The following is a 7151-nucleotide window of genomic DNA, read 5'->3' on the forward strand; positions in this document are numbered from 1 at the left end:
GTTACCCCAAATAATGCTAACCCCCAACTCGGCTTGACCTGGACTTTCACCACCTTGGACATAGTCCTCGCAAGACCCCTCCAAAACTCCTCCAGTGCCGGGCACGACCAGAACATGTGGACGTGATTTGCCGGACTCCCCGAGCACCTCCCACACCTGTCCTCCACCCCAAAGAACCTACTCATCCTCGCCCCTGTCATATGCGCTCTGTGAACAACCTTGAATTGTATTAGGCTAAGCCTGCGCAAGAGGAGGAAGAATTAACCCTACTCAGGGCATCAGCCCACAGACCCTCATCTATCTCCTCCCCAAGCTCCTCCTCCCACTTGCCCTTTAGCTCCTCTACCGCGGCCTCCTCCTCTTCTTTCAGCTCCTGGTAGATTGCCGAGACCCTGCCCTCTCCAACCCATACACCCGAAATCACCCTGTCCTGGGTCCCCTGTGCCGGGAGCAGCGGGAATTCCCTCACCTGCTGTCTCACAAACGCCCTCACTTGCATATACCTGAAAGCATTCCCCCGGGGTAACCCAAACTTCTCCTCCAGCGCCCCTAGGCTCGCAAACGTCCCATCTATGAACAGGTCCCCTATTCTCCTAATCCCTGCCCGATGCCAGCTCCGAAATCCCCCATCCATCCTTCCCGGGATGAACCGATGATTCTCCCGAATCGGGGACCCAACCGAGGCTCCCACCTCGCCCCTGTGTCGCCTCCACTGCCCCCAGATCTTCAGCGTTGCCGCCACCACCGGGCTCGTGGTGTACCTTGTCGGCGAGAGCGGCAGTGGTGCCGTCACCAGCGCCCTCAGGCTCGTGCCCACACAGGACGCCATCTCCAACCTCTTCCACGCCGCCCCCTCTCCCTCCATTACCCACTTACGGATCATCGCCACATTGGCTGCCCAATAGTATCCGCACAGATTCGGCAGAGCCAGCCCCCCCGTCCCTACCCTGCTCCAGAAACACCCTCTTTACTTTCGGGATCTTATTTGCCCACACAAAACCCATGATGCTCCTGCTTACCCATTTGAAAAAGGCCTTGGGAATCATAATGGGAAGGCACTGGAACACAAATAGAAACCTCGGGAGGACCACCATTTTAACCGACTGCACCCTGCCCGCCAGCGAGAGTGGCAGCACATCCCATCTTTTAAAATCCTCCTCCATCTGCTCCACCAACCGCGTCAAATTGAGTTTGTGCAGGGCCCCCCAACTCCCAGCCACCTGGATCCCTAAGTACCAAAAGCTCCTTTCCGCCCTTTCAGCGGCAGGTCGTCTATCCCCCTTCTCTTGTCCCCTGGATGCACCACAAAGAGCTCACTTTTCCCTACATTCAACTTATACCCTGAGAAGTCCCCAAACTCCCTTAGGATCCGCATGACCTCCGCCTGGGTCTGCCACATACAGCAACAGGTCGTCCGCATATAGCCCGATGTTCCTCTCCCCCACGGACCAGTCCCCTCCATTTCCTGGACTCCCTTAGTGCCATGGCCAAGGGCTCAATTGCCAGTGCAAACAGCAAGGGGGACAGGGGGCACCCGTGCCTCGTCCCTCGGTACAGCCGAAAGTACTCCGACCTCCGCCGATTCGTAGCCACGCTTGCCACCGGGGCTCTTTATAACAATCTGACCGAGCCGATAAACCCATCCCCGAACCCAAACCTCCGCAACACTTCCCAAAGATACTCCCACTCCACCCGGTCGAAAGCCTTCTCCGCGTCCATAGCTGCGAGGGCATCATAATCACGTTGAGGAGCCTCCGCACGTTAGTATTTAGCTGCCTGCCCTTTACGAACCCCGTCTGGTCCTCATGAATTACCCCCGGGACAGAGTCCTCAATTCTCGTAGCCAGCACTTTTGCCAGCATCTTAGCATCCACATTAAGGAGCGAGATCGGTCTATACGACCCACACTGCAGTGGGTCCTTGTCCTGCTTCAGGATCAGAGAGATCAGCGCCCCGGACATTGTCGGGAGCAAGGTCCCCCCCTCCCTAGCCTTATTGAAAGTCCTCACTAGCAACGGGCCTAACAGATTCGCGTACTTCCTATAAAACTCGACCGGGAACCCGTCCGGCCCCGGGGCCTTCCCCGCCTGCATGCTCCCCAATCCTTTAACCAGCTCCTCCAGCCCTATTGGCGCCCCTAAACCAGCCACCTCCTGCTCCTCCACCCTCGGGAACCTCAGCTGATCCAAGAATCGCCGCATCCCCTCTTCCCCCGCTGGGGGCTCAGATCTGTACAAATCCCCATAAAAGTCCCTAAATACCTCATTTATTCTCACCGCACTCCGCACCGTATTCCCCCCGCTATCCTTAATTCCACCTATCTCCCTCGCTGCCTCACTGTTACGAAGCTGGTGTGCCAGCATCCGACTCGCCTTCTCCCCATACTCATACATCGCCCCCTGCGCTTTCCTCCAGTGTGCCTCTGCTTTCCCTGTGGTCAACAGGTCGAACTCCGCCTGGAGATTCCGTCGCTCCCTGAGTAGCCCCTCCTCGGGGGCCTCTGCATATCTCCTATCCACCCTTAAAATCTCCCCCACCAACCTCTCCCTCTCCCTCCCCTCTCTCTTCTCCCTATGGGCCCTAATGGAGATAAGCTCTCCCCTAACCACCGCCTTCAGCGCCTCCCAGACTACCCCCACCTGCACCTCCCCGTTGTCGTTGGCCTCCAAAGATCTTTCAATGCACCCCGCACCCGCCCACACCTCCTCATCCGCCAACAGTCCCACATCCAGGCGCCACAACTGGCGCTGGCCCTCTCCTCCCCCCAACTCCAGCTCCACCCAGTGCGGGGCGTGGTCTGAGATGGCTATGGCCGAGTACTCCGTTCCCTCCACTTTAGGGATTAGCGCCCTGCTCAGAACAAAAAAATCTATCCGGGAGTAGGCTCTATGGACGTGGGAAAATAATGAAAATTCCCTGGCCTGGGGCCTGACAAACCTCCATGGATCCACTCCCCCCATCTGGTCCATAAACCCCCTAAGCACCTTGGCCGCAGCTGGCCTCTTACCCGTCCTGGACCTAGAGCGATCCAATGTTGGGTCCAGCACCATGTTGAAATCCTCCCCCATTATCAAGCTTCCTACCTCCAGGTCCGGAATCCGACCCAGCATGCGTTTCATAAATCCGGCATCATCCCAGTTCGGGGCATATACGTTTACCAGTACCACCCGCACCCCCTGCAACCTACCACTCACCATCACATATTGACCTCCACTATCCACTACAATATTCATTGCCTCAAACGACACCCGCTTCCCTACTAGTATTGCAACCCCTCTGTTCTTCGCATCCAGCCCTGAATGGAATACCTGTCCTACCCATCCTTTTCTCAGCCTAACCTGATCTGCCACCTTCAAATGCGTCTCCTGAAGCATAACCACGTCTGCCTTCAGTCCCTTTAAGTGCGCGAACACCCGGGCCCTCTTGACCGGCCCGTTCAGGCCCCTCACATTCCAAGTTATCAGCCGGATTGAGGGGCTGCTCCCCCCCCCCCCCCCCCGACTGGCCATCTCCTTTTCTAGGCCAGTCACGTGCCCGTGCCTCCCGCACCCTCCAGTCCCCCAGACGGCGGACCCCCGCCCTGACCACCTCCTACTTCCAGCTCCCCTTTGGCCAATGCAGCAGCAACCCTATCCCCCCCCTTTAACCCCTCCTCCCTCTCCCCCCGCTAGATCCACATCTAGCCCTTTTGCTCCCCCCATAATACTCCCGTAAGTCAGCTGACTCCTGCTGACCCCGGCCTCTCCCGCCATTCCATCGACCCCCTCCAGTGTGAGAATCCACCCTACCCCTCCCTGGCAGTCAGTGTGCGCCCCCCTCCAGCACCACCCATCCCCCCCCCCCCCAACCCCCGTCCTTCTCTAGCGCAGGAAAAAGCCCGCGCTTTCCTGAGCCGGCCCCGCCCCCTCTGGCGCAGCTCCTTTTGCGGCCTTACCCCAATTCCCCTCCCCGGGCCTCCACTCCCCCTCTTCCCTCGTGGGGGTCTGCCCCTCCAGCACCGACGCACACACTCTCCCACAGTCTCCCCATCAAATCCCTTCACCCATCCCCACCTAGCACCCTAACAAAAAGAACATTCCCCAAACGTAGCAAACACAGCAAACATCCCCCCACAACAAACCCTCAACCTGAGTCCAACTTTTCAGTCTGTATGAAGCTGCATGCCTCATCAGGCGTTCCGAAGTAGTGGTGTCGATCCTGGAACGTGACCCACAGTCGCGCTGGCTGCAGCATACCGAACTTCACCCCCTTTCGATGGAGCACCGCCTTGGCCCGATTAAAACCAGCTCTTTTCTTCGCCACCTCTGCACTCCAGTCCTGGTAGATTCGGATCTCCGTATTCTCCCACCTACTGCTCCGCTCTTTCTTGGCCCATCTCAGGACACACTTCTCTGTCCATAAAGCGGTGAAACCTCACCACTACCGCCCTTGGCGGCTCGTTGGCCTTGGGTCTCCTTGTTAGGACCCGGGAGCCCCATCTAGCTCCAGAGGCCTCGGGAAGGCTCCCGCGCCCATCAGCGAATTGAGCATCGTGCTCACATATGCCCCGACATCGGGCCCCTCCACTCCCTCAGGGAGACCCAGAATCCGAAGATTCTTCCTCCTCGACCTATTCTCCAGGTCCTCAAATCTTTCCGCCCACCTCTTGTGCAGCGCCTCGTGCGCCTCCACCTTCACTGCCAGGCCCAAGATCTCGTCCTCGTTCTCCGAGGCTTTTTGCTGCACCTCTCGAATCGTCGCCCCTTGGGCCTTCTGGGTCTCCACCAGCTTCTCAATAGCCGCCTTCATTGGCGCCAGCATTTCGGTCTTCAGCTCCTCAAAGCAGCGTCTAAGAAACCCCTGCTGCTCCTGTGACCACTGCGCCCATGCTGCCTGGTCTCCACCCGCCGCCATCTTGTTTTTCCTCCCTCTCACTTTTCGCTGCTTCAAGATCTCTTTTTTCACCGCTCCACTCCTGGTCCAATCCATATACTGCCGGGGGGGACCTTGCTGTCACCTTCCCACACTGGAAGCCGTCGAACAATTGCCGTTGGGGCTCCTCTAGAGAGCCCAAAAGTCCGTTCTCGGCGGGAGCTGCCGAACGTGCGACCTACCTAGGCATAGCCGCAACCGGAAGTCCAGTACAACCTTTTTCAACACTAAGGGGCAATTTAGCATGGCCTTTCCACCTAACCTGCAGATCTTTGGACTGAGAGGAAACCGGAGCATGCAGAGGAAACCCAGACAGACACGGAGACAAAGTGCAAACTCCATACAGACAGGCATCCAAGGCCGGAATTGAAACCAGGTCCCTGGCTCTGTGAGGCAGCAGTGCCCCACCTATGTCCCCTTGAATGAAATGAAATGAAATGAAAAATGAAATGAGTTCATGACTCTCCCACCAGAGGAATAGTTTCTCTCTAACTACTCTATCAACTCGTTTAATCATCTTAAACACCTCAATTAAATTACCCATTGATTTTCTATGTAACCACTAGATCTATGTAACCTTGAGTGGGTTTGTATGAAGGAAACAGGCTCCATCCTGCGACACTAAAGTTCTGTGTCATTTCTGACCATCGGAATTTGGAGCAGAGGGATTTTAAAGAAACTTTTGTCTCTAGTATTCTGAGAGTTTCCCCTGATGTGTTTGTGTATGTTAGTAAAGTGAGTCGGCTCTCAGGAATGGGTATGGGGTAGAATCGAACCATGCTTTAGTTGGGGATGTGAATTATGGACAGATCCTCTTCAGGTGACGGGTGTTTGACTAATACCAGGAGTAATGTTTGTACTCTCCTGTCTGGGAGGACTACTATCCAGAGTATGGTGAGGGAGTGGGGGTGAGTCTCTACAGACCTGAGTTCCCTCAGCCCATCATACCTCAATGTAATAACGGTGTGATATGTTCACCGTTCACTCTTCCAAGATTCATTTCATGTTCTGGGAAATATGTTGGGTTGGTTTAAATGCCTTGTTATTTTGTTTGGTTCAAAGTTGTAAGCTGAATATTTGTTGTTCGTTTGCTGTTTTATCAATCTTCTGTATAGATTTATAAATCACAATAAATTCATTTGTTTCGCTTCATCTGATTTGTCAGCATGGTGTGTTCCTATTTACTGAAACACTCAGGAGCCTACTGTAAGAGCTCCGTACACAATATATTGGTCAATGTCACTGGCTGGGACATTTTCTCCATCAATGGGCTTAGAATTCCAGTTCTCGGGAAGCATTACATTTCTCTAAGAAAGAAAGACTTGCATTTATATATAAACTTTAACAAACACAGGACATCTGGAAACACTTCACAGTAAATTAAGAGATTTTTGAAGTGTAGTCAGTGTTCAAATGTACACAGGGCAGCTATATTCTGTCAGGTAAGAGGGGATGGAGGCTAGGCCAGTTGCATGCTCCTCCTGTAGGATGTGGGTGGTGAGGGATACCACCGGTGTCCCCGCTGACTATACCTGCGGGAAGTGCACCCAACTTCAGCTCCTCAAAGACCGTGTTAGGGAACTGGAGCTGAAGCTGGATGAACTTCGGATCATCCGGGAGGCAGAGGGGGTGATTGAGAAGAGTTACAGGGAGGTAACCACACCCAAGGTACAGGACAAGAATAGCTGGGTTACAGTCAGGGGGGAAAAAAACCAAACAGGCAGACAGTGCAGGGATCCCTTGTGGCCGTTCCCCTTCAAAACAAGTATACCGTTTTGGATGCTGTTGGGGGGATGACATACCGGGGGAAGGCCCTAGCGGTCAGGTCACTGGCACTGAGTCTGGCTCTGGGGCTCAGAAGGGAAGGGGGGAGAATAGAAAAGCAATAGTTGTAGGAGATTCAATGGTTAGGGGAATAGATAGGAGATTCTGTGGTCGCGAGCGAGACTCCCGGAAGGTATGTTGCCTCCCGGATGCCAGGGCCAGGGAGGTCTCGGATCGTGCCTTCAGGATCCTTAAGGGGGAGGGGGAGCAGCCAGAAGTAGTGGTGCACATTGGTACCAACGACATAGGTAGGAAAAGGGGTGTGGAGGTAATAAACAAGTTTAGGAGTGAGGCTGGAAGTTAAAAGCCAGGACAGACAGAGTTGTCATCTCTGGTTTGTTGCCGGTGCCACGTGATAGCGAGGCTAGGAATAGGGAGAGAGTGGAGCTGAACACGTGGCTGCAGGAATGGTGTAG

This window comes from Scyliorhinus torazame, unplaced genomic scaffold (genome assembly GCF_047496885.1).
Source record: "Scyliorhinus torazame isolate Kashiwa2021f unplaced genomic scaffold, sScyTor2.1 scaffold_266, whole genome shotgun sequence".
Classification (NCBI taxonomy): Eukaryota; Metazoa; Chordata; class Chondrichthyes; order Carcharhiniformes; family Scyliorhinidae; genus Scyliorhinus; species Scyliorhinus torazame.